Source organism: Camelus ferus, chromosome 24 (genome assembly GCF_009834535.1).
Source record: "Camelus ferus isolate YT-003-E chromosome 24, BCGSAC_Cfer_1.0, whole genome shotgun sequence".
Lineage (NCBI taxonomy): Eukaryota > Metazoa > Chordata > Mammalia > Artiodactyla > Camelidae > Camelus > Camelus ferus.
Window position 1 is genome coordinate 2559420 of NC_045719.1, and position 15978 is coordinate 2575397.

General features: G+C 48.3%; 1 long non-coding RNA gene across 2 annotated transcripts in view; it reads left to right on the forward strand.

Moving 5' to 3' along the window:
• LOC116659657 overlaps window positions 1–15978 on the forward strand; it is a 58067-nt gene that overhangs the window by 33863 nt on the left and 8226 nt on the right. The gene's annotated exons all lie outside the window — the stretch shown is intronic.

Below are 15978 nucleotides of genomic sequence, written 5' to 3' on the forward strand. Positions count from 1 at the left end.
GTATTTCTGTGATGTTGGTTGTAATTTCTCCATTTTCCTCTCTTTCTATGTTTGTCTTCTCTCTTTTCTTCTTGGTGAGCCTGGCCAGAGGTCTGTCCATTTTTTTTACTCTTTCAAAAACCCAGTTCTTGGTTTGATTGATTTTTCTATTGTTTTTTTAAATCTCTATTTTATTTCCTCCCTCGTCTTTATTATTTCTTTCCTTCTACTGAGTTTGGGTTTTGTTTATTCTCTTTCTAATTCTTTTTGTAGTAGTTTAGGTTGTTTATTTGAGATTGTTCTTGTTTTTTGAGGAAGGCCTGTATTGCTGTGAACTTCACTCTTAGGACTGCTTTTGCTGCATCCCGTAGATTTCACGTGGTTATGTTTTCATTGTCATTTATCTCAAGGTATTTTTTAATATCTTCTTTGATTTCATCATTGACTCATTGGTTTCTTAGTAGCCTGTTTAGTCTCCATGCTGTCATTTTTTCCTCATTTGTTTTACTGTGGTTGATTTCTAGTTTCATGCCATTGTGGTCAGAAAAGATGCTTGAAATAATTTCTATCCTCTTAAACTTGTTGAGGCCTCTTTTGTGCCCGAGTATGTGGTCTATCCTAGAGAATGTTTCATAACTGCTTGAAAAGAATGTATATTCTGTTTTGGGGGGATGTAATGTTTTAAAAAAATAAACCAAGTCCAACTATTCTATTGTGTCATTTAGTATCTCTGTTGCCTTATTGATTTTCTGTTTGAAAGATCTGTCCAATGATGTTAGTGGAATGTTGACGTCTCCTTCCCATCAGTTTCTCCCTTTATGTCTGTTAGTATTTGTTTTATGTATTTAGTTACCTGTTGTAAATACCTGAACTCATGAAGGCCAGGCGCCAGAACTCTGCTCACTGCCTGTTCATCCCAGAAAGCCCTGGTCCACAGAGGGTCCAGGGAGAGCAAATCCACCCTCTCTGCCTGGGGCTGTAAACAAATCTCAGTCCTGCCTGTGAAGTTGCAGGGCCACTGGGTGTGGATTCAGCTTTCAGCCCAGCAGCAATGGCTATGACCGCTGAGCCCCATCTCTTTTCTTGCAAGAACAGACTGACAATGGAGCCAAGTGGAGGCAGCAGCTATGGCTCGGCCGTGTGCGCCCCTCCCCGCCATGCACACCAACAGTGGTACTTTCTATGGGGGGTCTCAGACTGTTCTATTCAACACACCCAGCCAGAGCTTGCACCACCCTCCAGCCCCCTGAGGTGGCCTCTATGCCATGGGCCCCAGCCCTCTGCCTGGGCTCCTCATGAATCTCCAGCAGGCAGTCCCTGCTCATCCCTGCTGGCTCACGTCTAGGGCTGGGGATCGGACGGACCCTCCGTGTCAGTTCCCCTTAGTTCTGTGTGCCTGCCAAGTGACTGCCACTTTCTCATCCGAGTCTCAGAAGCTCCGCTTCTGTCCCCCCAACCTCCTGGCTGGTGAGGGGACGTCCCAGCACGAGGGTGCCTGTCTTCCTATGATGCTCCCTCCCTGCAGGACCCATCCTGCACCGATTTTTCCTTTTTCTTTTTTTTTCCCCCTCTTACAAGATTATGTGAGACTCCCCTTGTATTTCAAAGCAAGAGACACTCTCCCAGAGTTCAGTAGGTGTTCTGTGCGATTCATTTGGTTTGTAGATGTAAATCTTGGTGTCTTTGTGGGAGAAGGCAAGCTGTGAGCCCCTCTACTGCCACCATTTTGGCACCTCCTCCCAGTCTCAGTCTTGTTTAAGGCACTGTTCGTGGAGTTTTCTGTTGCTGACAACCAATTTCAATCCTAATGTTTTCAGTGCTCTCTTCTTCACTATGTTTATATCTCAGCCTTATCAAGGCCTCAGTCTTGCTTCTTCCAGACTCGGTATTCTTTCACTGTCCACACTCTTCCCAGCCTCTGTAGCCCATGCAGCACACGTCAGGAAGTGACTCAGGGTTACCTGCTGACCTGTGACTCCCCAGGGTCCACAGACACAGTTTCCCTGTCCTTGTGTCTGTGCACTGGAGGTCTGCTTCTCTCACAGCTGCAGCTACAGCCCAGGGACGGCAGTTTCACCAGGACACAGGTCCTGCAGAGGGAGCAGGGGCACCGAGCAGCACTTGGCAGGGGGAGGGGAGGGGATTCACACCTGTCCCAACAGTGCACAGTAGAGCTCACTGAAGGGACACAGGCTGGTTCAAGGGGATCGTGAACAAAGATGGTCCATTTAGTGGAGGTATCGGCAGAAGACCGGGAATCAGCACTGGCAGCCCAGGCGGGGCGTTGTAGAGACCAAGGTGGGACTTGACCTCACCCCCACCACCCCCTCCTGGAGGACGAAGACGGACCCACAGCCTGTGTTTAGGACTCGCTTGTGGACTCTAATGGGAGTGCTGTGTTGTAACACGTCGTAATTTGGGTGTAAGTTCAGTCAGTCTCAGTTAATCCTTTGCTATCTTTATGAAGATTAAAGAACCTAGCTAGACATTCTGAATAAAAAGTGAATTAGAAGGGCCCTATTTGAGTCAAGAGTCTCATCCCCAAAGTGGACTGAGACAGTGGTGTGTTGGTGGGGTTCACGTTTGAATTTGCTGCTCCTGAGGTAGAACTCGGTGCACCCCCCTCTCTGCTCCACGATACCCTATGACTTAGGGAAGTGCATTCTCTTCCCCTGGACTCTTGAGGGTCCCCTTGAGTCAGGGTCTCCGGTGACTCATCTCCACATCCCTGTAACTGAGACCAGGATATGGTAGGTGGTTAATAAATGATTGAGTGAGTGAAAGAATCTTAACTATAGTCTGGATATGCAGAGTTTACACTAAAAACAAAACATGATAATCAGCTGAGCAGATTTACGGAGAAGGGAGACTACACACAGGATGCACAGAGCAATTCCTGGGTAATTTACTAAGGACATGTGATCAGAAGTTGGGAGGAAAGTGGGATTGTTACTGGACTTGTGCTCCATGTCAAATGATGTATGACATCAAATGGCACTGGGGGCCTGCGGGAGCTGTATTCCCAGCTCTGGTGCCTGCCGTGCATGTGAGAAAGAGCAGGCGGTACAAACAGCATAGCCCCTGGGCCCAGGAGACCCCGGTGGAGAGCCCATGGAGAGGACACGCCTTGGGCGGAGGGAAAGGTTCGTCCTGGCTGCTCAGTGCAGGGAAGTTGCCTGGCCCAGAGCCATGGCCCCCCGAGAGGTGGGCTGGCCCACTCAGGGAGGTGCGGCTTTGGGGTGACATGATTGCTGGGAGGCGTTTAGGTGGAGGGTGACTGCTGATGCCCAGAGGGAGGTGACTACACTCTCCTGGTGGTGCCTGCAGATCTGTTGTCAGGGCTTTCCAGAAAACATCCTCCCACAAGCTGCACTGGTCTTTTTCAGTTATTTGTACAAGCTGCCCCACTTCAGCCCTCCTCCAGCTCTTACTCTGAACTGAGAGGATGCACTGGGGAATCTCCTCCTGACCAGTGCCCTGGCATGGACAGGAGCGTGAAATGAATGAAAGATGGACAGATGGATGGGTAGACAGAGAGATGAGTGTACAACAGGAGGACATGAGTAATGATGATAGTGATAATAGTTACACCAGGAATTGAGGCAGAGACCTTGAATGTGTCTTGCCATCTGGCTTGCTTGGCTGGATAGGCACGAGATTTATCAAAGTCCCACAGTAGCTTAAAGCACAGTCAGGATGTGGGCAAGCCCTGCTCCTGTGTTACCCTGTAATTGTGAACTCTTTAGGATGGCTTAACCTGCTCAGTTAGTAGAAGCATGGACGTTGGAGGGTAGTGACCAAGGCAGGACGGGAATATGTGTACATTATGCTTCCTGGAAGATTTTGAGCAGTGGGCTTCGTTGAGCGGATCACCTATCTTTGACAAAATGTCATCTTACAAAGATACACTGCTTGACAAGCATCAGCACAGTAATGCTCTTGGCCCCGGGCCACCGCAGACATGGGCATCTCTGTCCTCAGTTGCCCTTGGCGTCTGGCACAGTGGCTCTGGTTTAAAGTGGCTTTGTTTGCAAGCTGGCATTTGCCAGCGTCTGCGGGTTACACCGCAGTAAATCTCCGTGTGTGTCCATGCTGTAGCAAGTGCTGGCGGGGCCAGTTCTCCGTGTGATGAGCCTGGGCACAAGGCTGGCTGCTCTGTGAGGCCAGAAGTTGGGACTGTCCTGGCTCCTGCCACGTGCTCGGCCCCTCGCAGGGTGCCCAGCACGTGAGGGGAGTGCAGCTGTTTGCTGAATGGCTCGTTGAAAGGCACCACTGCACGGACACCGCAGGGATAGCACTTGCCTCTGCAGGACTAATGGAGCTGTTGTGAGGTCTCTGGATTCGAGCCCCTCATCTGCCATCTGTGGGGCTCCCTCAGTCTTCTGTGATACCGGAGGGTTGATCATCTCATCTCTCTTATGTCACTGTGGAGCTACCAGCGGAGCGGCCGTGCCTTCTCTGGGCCCTGTGGCACTCGGCCTGCCCCGTCCTGTGCAGGTGCCCTTCCCAGTGAGTTTTCTTATGTCTGCATCTCCTTCTGTGGGCAGAGTCCAGCAGAGCGTCCTGTGGGGTGGCTCTGCACTGTGTGTTTGCTGAGTGAACGGACAGACACAGACTCCCACTGCTGACCCCACCTAGTGCGCGGGTGGGGAGCAGATTACCAGGGACGTGTTTCTGGAGATGTTCACACACGCTGCTGGGGCTTTGTGCATTGAGCTGGGCAGGGGTGAACAGTGCTGGCCGTGGGCTGCGAGCCTGCCCTGGGTCCCACTCTTACCTCTGGTGCCACACTCAGCCACGTTCCCTCACCTGAGAGATGCCCAGGGTGATTGTATTAAATGAGATGGTACCTGGCATGTGGTCAGGGGCTCAATAAACAATTGTTCTCATGTTTACTGTTAGAATTTCCGGGCATGTTAGGCCCAGCCGATAGACATGGGAGGATTACAAATTGGGGGCAGAGGGGGGACGTGCGGCTTCTGAAACTGCTCTCTTCCTATCCGCCTTCCTGCTTCCCCTGGGTCTGCTGCTGTGTCTCCTGGGGGCAGGGTGGGCCAGGGCCTCTGAGAGGCTGGGTCCCCTGGAGAGCAGTTCACAGCCTGGAGGGCGGCCAAGTGACCTGAGCAAGGGGGGGTCATAGAAAGGGCTGGGAGAGAGTGACTAAAGGGAAACAGGGACCCAGATCCTAACTGTATGAAAGGAGAGCTGTGTGTAAAAGTGCTTCATGAAACCGTGAATTTGTGTGCAGACCGGCTATTAGCATTACAGCGTGCTTTTCCATTGTGTTACCACGGGCGTTGATGCTAGGCAATGGGTCTTTTAGGTTAAGCTATGTTCCTTAAATTTTAATGCACTTTCTCTTAAAAGAAATTGGAAATGAGAGTACTGGCTCTCTCGATGGTCTCCTAAGCTGCACAGGGTACTAGGAGGTTATCAGAAGGAGACCCCTGGCTTCATGGTGCTCACGACCCACTGTGCCTGTGAGGCCATAAAGCATTAATTCAGGGTTCCATGGAGCCCAGGAAAGGAGTCCCCTTAGCTTTCATCTCACTGCAGAGGACAGAGCAGAAGTAGACTGGAGGAAGATGGAAATATAAACCAGCCTTCCTGGGCAAACGCCTGCCACCTGCCCAGCCTCGAGGGGTGGGTGGGCCACTTCCAAGGGGACGGGAGATCAGGCCATTTTAAATACAGAGGGAGAGGTAGGGTTCCGGCCTCCAACACGCATGCCGCATCCGCTGTATCTCCCACCTGGAGCAGTGACTCAAAACCCATTAGATGTTTTGTCGAAATACCAGAGCGCCGTCCTCACCAGATGAGGTACTAATGCCCCTGAGTGACATCTGTGCAGTATTGCTAGGCAACGAGCCGTGCCTGCGTCATGGTCCAGCCTGCAGCCTCCTGGGCACCCTGTGCACAGGTGCCGACCCAGCCCGGCCTTGACCATCCGGCAGCACTTCGACGCCCATCTGGTATCCCTGGTGGCAAATTAATATTAGATCGAACCTTCAGACTGGTCACTGGCTGCTTTATGGGGCCTCAGTGCCTTGAACTCAGTGTCCCAAATGTCATTTTTAAAAGGTCTGCTTTGTTGCTGCTCCTCCCCTAAGTGGGTCAGGGTAAATTTAGACAAGATCTTTAACAGCTCCGAGAATTCAATTCAATTTGGACTCGACTTTTGAGGACACAGAGTTCTCAGCGGGGAAGATGTTTCTGCCTTATTTTGAGTCTCTGATTTGACCGGTATGGTCTGGGAATGACCTCTTTCAGGATTGAGGTCAAGCCAACGAGGCAAGAAGTGACTGGAAACGTTCTCTTTGTGGCCTGGAGAATGGTGGATTTTCACACCAAGAAATCTCTTGTTTTCTTGGGGCATGAAATTGCCAGCACTGGCCACTTCACAACCCTGCAGCCCAAAGCCCGTGGGGGTCCTGCCTTAGCCAGGCTGTGACCGCTGCTCCAGCATTTCTTTATAGGAGCATCCTGGGGGACTACAGAACATTCTTGAAGTCGTTTTCATGTCGCTTTACGTAGCAGTGAGAAGTCAGTTATTCACATCTGAGTAAAGTGTGAGGGGTGATGGAGACAAGAGGAGGCGGGCCCCCTGCCCTGGCCCACCCCAGCCACACCTGGTGCTGCCCCATCAGTCATGGTTGCAGCTCCTGCTCACGGGGGAGGGGCTGGGATGGTGCTGGGACAACCCCTCCTTAGTGCAGTGGATGTGAGTACCGTGTCACCCAAGCCCGAGTTCATCCTTGTGTGTCAGTTACGTGAGGACTTAACAGGCCGTGATCCCTTAGAAAGGGCACTGCGTGAACAGAAGAAACAGTGGTGGGTAACCTTTGCTTTTCAAGAACACATTGAGTAAAGGATTCTGGTCCAGTAGGTCAGTTGAAGCTACTTTACAACCTTGCACAGAAATGAAGAGACTGAAATTTAAGACACGATTTAGTCTGTTAAGCTCCAGGACAGATGCAGGTGCGCTGAGGTGGGCTGAGTCCACCTGGCAGCCTAAGAGCGTCCAGCATCGGGGCCAGTTCAGCCCGTGGGCAGGGGTGGGTGTGGGCCCACTGCAGCTGCTGCTCAGTGAAGCCCGGGGGTGAGTTCTGCTTCTCCAATTATTACCGTGCAGTCTTGAGTCAGCCAACCACCCATCTTAGCCACGTCCTTGTAGCTCAGGGCAGGAAAGGTAACCATGATTCCCCCGGCCGTCGAGAGGACTGTATGAGACACTGCTGCATTTCCCGAGCTGGTGGCATCTGACAGGCCCCGGCTAGCTCTCATCACCTGTGATGCCCACCCTACAGAGTGAGAAAACCGAACTCCAGACATTGTGAGGGCCACACCCATAACTGCACGGTGGTGTACCCACATCTGTCTGACTCAGACCCCGAGCTCTTAAATCTGGTTCGAGAGAACAGTGCTGCAGAACAGAATTAGTTCCAGTGGGGATTCTTGAAAAAGTTGCACTATGCAGCTCTCAACCCAGACAAAATTACATCACAAGGTCCAGGCTGGGAGGCAGGCATGGGTTTCTGAAGGCACCCCAGGTGATCCCAGTGTGCGGCAAGGTTTGGGTTGTGTAATTCTACTCTACTAGTAGTTTTCAGTCTTGGCTGCACAGAACCAGCAGGGGAAACATCTAAAATACACTGATGGCCAAGCCCAAGGGAGTCTGATCTGGGGAAGGGCCTTAATTTACTCTGAGTGACTCTAAAATGTGGCAAGGTGGAGACCATGGTGCTAAGTTATAGGGGAAGCACCCACTAGAAATGGTTGCCGTTGTTAAAATTATGTATCACATAAAGGCTTGTGGGGGTCTTCTAAGGTCTCTCCCAGTGTGCACTGGTCATTCCCTCAGAAACCACGCTTCACCTTTGCTGGGTCAAGGGAGGGACTCAGCCCATGCTTGTCCAACAAGAGTCACTGGGAAGAACAGGAATGGGGCAGGGAGCAGCATCTCTGGAATGCTGGACCGTTCGTTTCTGCTTCATCCATGTAGTCACTTAGGTCTGGTGATACCACAGCTTAAGGGAATGGGAAGTGCCTTCTATTATAAATTCAAATAATTCAGCAAAATAACAACTGTTAGCATAGCTTTAAATTCTCTTACCTCTTTCTTAATAAGTAGCAGTTTTATGTGCTGGGAAAATCTGACCTAGTTTTTCATATTTATGTGTGCTTATTTATTTATTTTTATTGAAGTCTAGTTGATTGACAGTGTTGTGTCGGTTCTGAGGTACAGCATAGTGATTCAGTTGTACGTAGTCTTTTTCATATTCTTTTCCATTGTAGGTTATTACAAGATACTGAGTATAGTTCCCTGTGCTATACAGTCCGTCCTTGTTGTTTATCTATTTTATATATAGTAGTGTGTATCTGTTAATCTCAACCTCCTAATTTTTCCCTCCTCCCACTCACTTTCCCCCTTGGTAGCCATAAGTTTGTTTTCTATGTCTGTGAGTCTGTTTCTGTTTTGTTAATAAGTTCATTTGTATCATTTTTTAAAAAAGATTCTACATATAAGTGATACTATACGACACTTGTTTTTCTCTTTCTGAGTTACCTCATTTAGTATGAAAATCTCCAGGTCCATCCATTTTGCTGCAGGTGACATTTCATTATTTTTATGGCTGAGTAATGTTCCATTGTTTGTGCATGTGTGTGTATGTAAATATCACATCTTTATCCAGTTTTTTGTCGATAAGCACTTTGGTTGCTTCCATGTCTTGGCTGTTGTAAATTAGTGCTGCTATGAACATTGGGGTGCATGGATCTTTGTGAATTAGAGTTTTTATATTTTCCAGTTATATGCCCAGGAGTGGGATTGCTGGTATGTTTTGTTTTTTAAGGGACTTCCGTACTGTTTTCCATAGTGGCTGTACCAGTGTACATTCCCACCAACATATGAGGGTTTCCTTTTCTCTACACCCTCTTCAGCATTTATTATTTGTAAACTTTCTGATGATAGCAGTTCTGGTCATGAGACAGTACCTCACTGTAGTTTTGATTTGCATTTCTCTAATAATTAGCAGTGTTGAGCATCAATTAATCTTTATGTCTTCTTTGGAGAAATGTGTATTCAGATCTTCTGCCCATTTTTTTGATGTTTTTTTTTTTTTAAAGATACTGAGCTGTATGAGCTATTTGTGTATTTTGGAGATTAACCTCTTGTTGGTTGCATCAATTGCAAATATTTTCTCCCATTCCATTGGTTGTCTTCATTTTGTCTGTGGTTTCCTGTGCTGAGCAAAAGCTTATTAAGTTTGATTAGGTCTCATTTATTTTTGCATTTTTTTTGGCCTTGGGAGATGGACCTCATAGAACATTTGCTATGATTTATCTCAGAGAAATTTTTGCCTATGTTCTCTTCTAGGAGATTTATGGTGTCCTGTTTTAAGTCTTTAAGCCATTTTGAGTTTTTTGTGTATGTTTATGGTGTGAGGGAGTGTTCTAACTTCATTGATTTACATGTGGCTGTCCAGCTTTCCCAACACCACTGTTGAAGAGGCTGTCTTTTCTCCATTGTGTATTCTTGCCTCCTTTGTTGAAGATTAATTGACTGTAGGTGTGTGGGTTTATTTCTGGACTGTTTTGTTTCATTGATCAACATGTCTGTTTTTGTGCCAATACCATGCTGTTTGGATTATTATAGCCCTGCAGTATTATCTGAAGTCTAAGAGGGTTATTCCTCCAGCTTTGTTCTTTTCCCTCAGGATTGCATTGGCAATTCTGGGCCTTTTGTGATTCCATAAATTTTAGGATTATTTGTTCTAGTTCTGTGAAAAATGTCATGTGTAATTTGATAGGGATCTCATTAAATGTGTAGATTGCTTTGGGTGGTATGGCCATTTTAACAGTATTCTCCCAATCCAAGAGCATGGAATCGCTAATCATTTCTTTGAATCATGTCCAATTTCCTTTATCAGTGTTTTATAGTTCTCAGCATATAAGTCTTTTACCTCCTCGGTCAGGTTTATTCCTAAGTTTTTTTTTTTTGTTTTTTTTTTGGATGTGATTTTAAAGGGAGTGTTTTTTTTTTTTTCTCTTTCTGATATTTCATTGTTAGTGTAAAGAAATGGAACAGATTTCTGTATGTTAATATTGATTCTCGCAGCCTTGCTGAGTTCATTTATCAGCTCTGATAATGTTATGTGTAGAATCATCAGGATTTTCTATATAGAGTATCATATTATCTGCATATAATGACAGTTTTACTTCTTCCCTTCCAATTTGGATACTTTTTATTACTTTTTCTCGTCTGATTGCTGTGGCTAGGACTCCAATACTGTGTTGAATAGAAGTGGTGAAAGGGGGCTCCTTGTCTTGTCCCAGAACTTAGCAGAAGGCTTTCAGCTTCACTGTTGAGTATTGTGTTGGCTGTGGGTTTGTCATAAATAGTTTTTATTACGTTGAGATATGTTCCTTCCGTACCTACTTTGGTGAAAGTTTTTATCATAAATAGATGTTGAATTTTATCAAATACTTGTTCTGCATCTATTGAGGTGATCATGTGTTTCTTGTCTTTTTCATATTATTTATATTTGCATTTCCATTTTTGACAGTTGTTCCAGTCAAGATGGGCTAAGGTGTGCTGCCTTAATAAACAGTTCCCAACTCCCAGTGGCTTAACACCCAAGGACATATCTGTCCCTCATGCTACATATTTAAAGTGGGTCTGTGTATGACAGGCACTCAGAGGCCCAGGTGGAGGGACACGTGCCCCTACAGCTGCTGAGGCAGAAGAGGAATGTGGCAGGTGGTGTATTGGCTCTTAAAATTTCTAGCAGGAAGTGACATGTGTACCTTTTGTTCACATTTCATTGGCCAAGAGCCACACCCAAGTTCAAGGCAGGAGTAGGGAATGTGATTTTATAATGTGCTCAGAAGCAGGAGATGGAATATTCATGAGCATCTCTAATAACTACACAACCAAATGCACACGTCTCATTTTCATCAGCACTACTTTGAGAACGTTGGCACCCGTCTAGAATCTAACACACAAACAGGCGTGAACCACAGGGCGGGAGATGTGGCTGCCCGTGTCACTAGGAACGCTAGGAACACTGACCCAGATAAAAGTGACTCTTCCTGTGAAATGCCATAGCAGACGGGTGCCCAGGAAGGGGTGGCTGGCGTTCTGGCCCCGACAGACGGTTGCGCTCCTTTTCTCCCTTTGGTTTTCTTTCCAGTGAAACTTAGCCTGGTGCAACATTCAATAAAACACTAGCCCAGTATACAAAAGTGACTGAAAATAAATTTGAATCTCTCCAAAAATCCCAGAAGAGTATATCACATGTATAATGTAGGCGGTACTTCTTGAGCTTCTCTTTCTCATTCTCTCCTCCTTCACCATTTCCCCCACGAGACTTACCGCGCAGGTCACCGTGAGGTCTTCGTAGACCACCGCCTAGCCCCCCATCCCAGCCCGGCTGGAATTAAGGCCTTCTCTGTGCTCACTCTGCACTTCTGTTATGCCATGACAGCATGTCATGTTGTCTTACGTTGGGACACATGTAATCATTTACTTAACAAATCTCGTGCCAGCACTATTCAGTTGCTTGACAGGTACTAGCGTACCTGACCTCGTCACTCACCTGCTAGCTGATTGCTGTCACACTTTCACTTTGCGTAGGAGAAAGCTGAGACTAGGAGGGCACCGGGCACCTTCCTGAGGGCGTTCGCTCAGAAGGTGGTGGAGCGGGATTTGAGCCCCGGTAGTTGGATACCCTGGACCCAGTGATGAGCCTTGTGGGGGCAGATGCGTCACATTTATGTTTGTATCCCCACAGGTCTGTCCAGGCCCTGGTCAGTGGGAATGTTTTCTAGGTGAAGGATCACGATAGTCAGCCCTGTGGATGGACCACAACTTGTTTAGCCTGTTCCCTGATTTTGCTGTATGAGTTGTGCTGTTATGAATGATTGTACATTGTACACATTACAGTGACTTCATTGGAGTTACTTGGGGGTAAATTCCCCTGAGGGAAATGACTCCGTGTGAACAGTTTTTATAGATAATGGCTTACTGCTTAGTCATTCTCCAGAAGTTTGGAGTTTAGAATTTATAATTCCACCAGCAATTTTTAGGTGTACCTGTCTCATCAGAGTATCTTCAGTGCTTTGTTTTTATTTTAATCAGTTAAAATTATATGTACAGGGGAGGCTGGAGTTGATGAGTGATGAGTGTGAACTGATTCCAGGACCCCCTGGGGACCATGAGGTTTGGACGCCTGGAGTGCTGCTGAAGTTCATTAGCTTACCGGGAAATTACAGAAGCTCCTGTCTTTGAAGTGGGCTGGGTTCATTCAGTCTGATAGAACTGGGCGAGGAAACAAAGTCGGCTCTCTCTGTGTTCCTATCCCAGTCGTCGTCGTCTTTGTGTCTTTTTAGTGGAGGCACTGGGGACTGAACCCAGGACCTCGTGCATGTTGAGCACATGCTCTACCACAGAGCTGTTCCCTCCACCATCCCATTCTTTTGTCTCACGTTGTGTAGCCCCTGTAACTGCCTTTCCGTGCCCCTGCCCTCCCCACACCCAGAGGCCTCAGCTGCCCCCCTATAAAGACAACCTTACAGAGCAGGAACCCACTGTCACTAAGTTACAGATGACTGACAGTAGCTTAAAAGTGCCAGCTTCCTTTTGGAAAAGGATTGGACCTTTAAAACAAACAGAACAGGAATGAGAGGCTTGCTGTGTGGTTTCATGCCCTGAAGGGAAGGGGGCTGAGAGAGGGGACTGGTTCTTCTTGGCCCACAGCCACTGCCCAGGCTGCTGGCTCGGCCTGAGAGGCAGCAGTAGAATACGCAAGGACTTCGTCCAGCTTTTATCTCAACAGCTGCAGTAGATTCTGGCATCTGGCAGCGGGGCGCACAGAATCCTCAGCTACGGGTCCTAAAGCCTGGCCCTTGTGGTGTGGCTCGCGGCCAGCTTAGTGGCACGAGGCTTCTCTGATCAACAGCCTTTTGTCAGGAAGCCTCCCAGTCTTGCCCTTCTCGTCCTTACATCACACTGGTCTTCTAAAAAGTCACTCTCTTGCTTAATATCTTTCAATGGACCGCCTCCCCAGCCTTGCATAAAATTCAGACTCTCCTGTGCCCCATGAGGCGCCCCCAGGCTCCCTGGTCCCCCTCCCCCGCCCAGGCCACAGTGGCGTCTTTCGCTTCCAGGAACACAAGGGCTCAGGCCCACATCCTCGTCCTGACTGCACCAGCCACGCCCTCTGCCCAGCTGACAGCTGCTCCCGTCCAGGCCTCACTTAGCTCATCTCCCCTGGGGAGGCTTTCATTTCTCCCCATCACGCTCAGCCCTGTTCACCGTGCCATTCTTACCACCAGAACACGCGCTCTGTGAGAGCAGGGAGCTCATCTTTTCTGTTCATTTCTGGCTGACAGTTGGTGTTTTCTGCTCTTAGCATAGTGTTGTGCGCACAGTAAGCACATGCCTGGGAAGTAGGTGTCACTGTTGCTGTTTTTCAGATGCATCTTAAGGAGATGGGCCAAGGTTGTGTTATTCTAAGTGTTCAAATCACTATTCAGATTCAGATGTCTCCTCTAAGTGGAGCGAACCAGTGTGTTCAAAAGAGCCAGTGTCGTCACATTCACTCACACACCCAACTTGCTTATGACTCAGCCTGATCTCCTGCTATACTGGCTTCCAGTGCACATTGTGGTCAGGGCTGTTTAAGGTAAAGCATTTTCTTTTGTTTTAAAAATAAATAGTAAACAAAATGTGGACTATTACTCAACTCTGAAAGGGAAGTGCAGACACGGGCTGCAATGTGGGTGAACCTTGAAAACACCATGCAAAATGAAAGAAGCCAAAGTCCACATCTTGTGTGATTCCACTTATATGAAGTGTCCCAAATAGGCAAAAACACAGAGACAGAGAACAGATCCGTGGGTGCCAGGGGCTGGGGGAGGGACTGCTCAAGGCTCATTTCCTTGTAGGGTGATGAAGACATTTTGGGATCAGACAGTGCGGGTGCTTGCGCAGCTCTGTGAATGCACCAAGTGCCCCTGAGTGGTACTCCTCACAGTGCTCAGTTTTAGGTCATGTATACTTCACCACAATGTGAAAAAAAACAGCACATTAGAAAATGATAGTTGTACATCTCAGCTATTTTTGAAGAAAGTAAATGTGCATAACTCTGGCAAGCTTAACTAAAAATGTGAGTGAAACAGAGGTACTAAAGAGAATTTGAATAATGACATGCACAGATATACTTTTTAAACAGACACATAATATCGAAAACCTTAACGTAACAAGGTTGCCTGCTCATCAGGAGGAAAAAGGAAAGGTGGAAAGGTGCCTCGTGGCCACCCTCGCCCAGACTGACCGCAGCTGGATGGGCGCTGTCGGGCTGGCCTTGGCCCTGAGCCGGAGGCAGGGGCGGTGGCGTGCACGTGAGGGCTGTCAGCTGGGCTTCGGCCTCTCTCTCTCCAGGCCATGAAAGCAAACTGCACACTAGGGGCGGCGGGTGGGGACATGAACAGACAAGCAGCTGCTCTCACCACTTGGGGCCTCGCTGTCCGTGCGGCCAGAGGGAACTCCGCCTCTGGTCTTGCCTGTGCAGAAGCCCAGCGGCTCCTCAGGAGTCGGGCTCCAGAACACATGCACCCCGCGGTGAGAGGCCTGGGTGGTCCCAGAGGTCCCCAGGCGCTTTCAGGGCACTGGTCCTGCTGTTGTGGCTCTGTCCCTGCAGGCTGGTCTCTGGACGGTCCCCACATCTCTACTGCCACCTCCCCAGCCGACACCTCTCCTGCCTTCGCATTTACATCCCGCTCCTCCTCCAAGTTCAGCCCACACCCTGCTTGGCTTGGGACTTAGACCACGCCAGTTTTGCGTTTTGTTTTTGTGCCCGGGGCTTTCTTCTCCAGCCAGTGAGCAAGTTCTCTGGGGCGACTGGATCTCTCCCTGTAGTTCAGGGCTCTTCTCCCTGTCCTGTTCAGCCTTCACTGTCTTCCAAGCACCCTCCCCTCTATTCTTCCTCTGCGGGCCGGTCTGGCAGCGAGTGGCTCGAGGTGTGGCATGACTTAGAGCAGACGGGTGAGACGCTTTAATTCTGGGGCTTCTGCTGGCACTTCTGGTAAGAGCCTCTCTCTGGAGGATATAACCTAGTAAGAGCCTCGGGGGACCAGTGTTGCCAGCTCTTGGGATGCGTGTCTGAGAATAAGGCCATGCAGAGGAGAGTGGAGACAGAGCAGGTCCTGACAGCGTGGTCTGAAGCCTGGATTGTAATGCGCCTTGACACTGGTGCTTTCCCAGGGATGAGCACCAGCCACGTCCCTTCTTGTGGCTGCCTAGTTGCTTCCAAGTGGAAGAACGCTGGTGTGCCTCCCTCCTGGCATTTACTGTGGGCAGAAGGTGGGCACGAAAGAAACTTGATGTTGTCACCTGGTTGACAATTGGTTTGCACCTATGTTTGGGGGCTTAAGTAGAATATTTACTTTTTGCATTAAAAATTGTTACTGTGGTAAAATATACATAACACTCACCACTTGAGTCATTTTTCAGCAGAGTTCAGGGGCATTAAGTACATTCACGCTGTTGTGCAGCCAGCACCACCACGTGTCTCCAGAACTTGTTTACCTTCCCAGACTGGAAGTCTGCACCCATTAAACAGTATCCTCATTCTTTCCTTTCCTCAGCTCCTGCTAACCACTATTTCACTTCTGTATCTATGAACTTGACCACTCTGGGTCCCTTATATAAGAGGAATCATACAGTATTTGTTAGTTTTGTGACTGGTCTGTGTCACTCATCATAATGTCCTCATGGTTCATCCATGCCATAGCAGGGGACAGAACCTCCTTCTTTTCTAAGGCTGCATTTTGTTAATCCATTCATCCAGGGACAGACACTTTTTGGTTATCGTGAATAATGCTGCTATGAACATGGGCGTACAAATACTTGTTCAAGTCCCAGCTCTCAGGTCTTCTGGGTCTACACCCGGAAGTGCAGTTACTGGGTCCTGCCGTAACTGTAACCTTTAAGGAGCC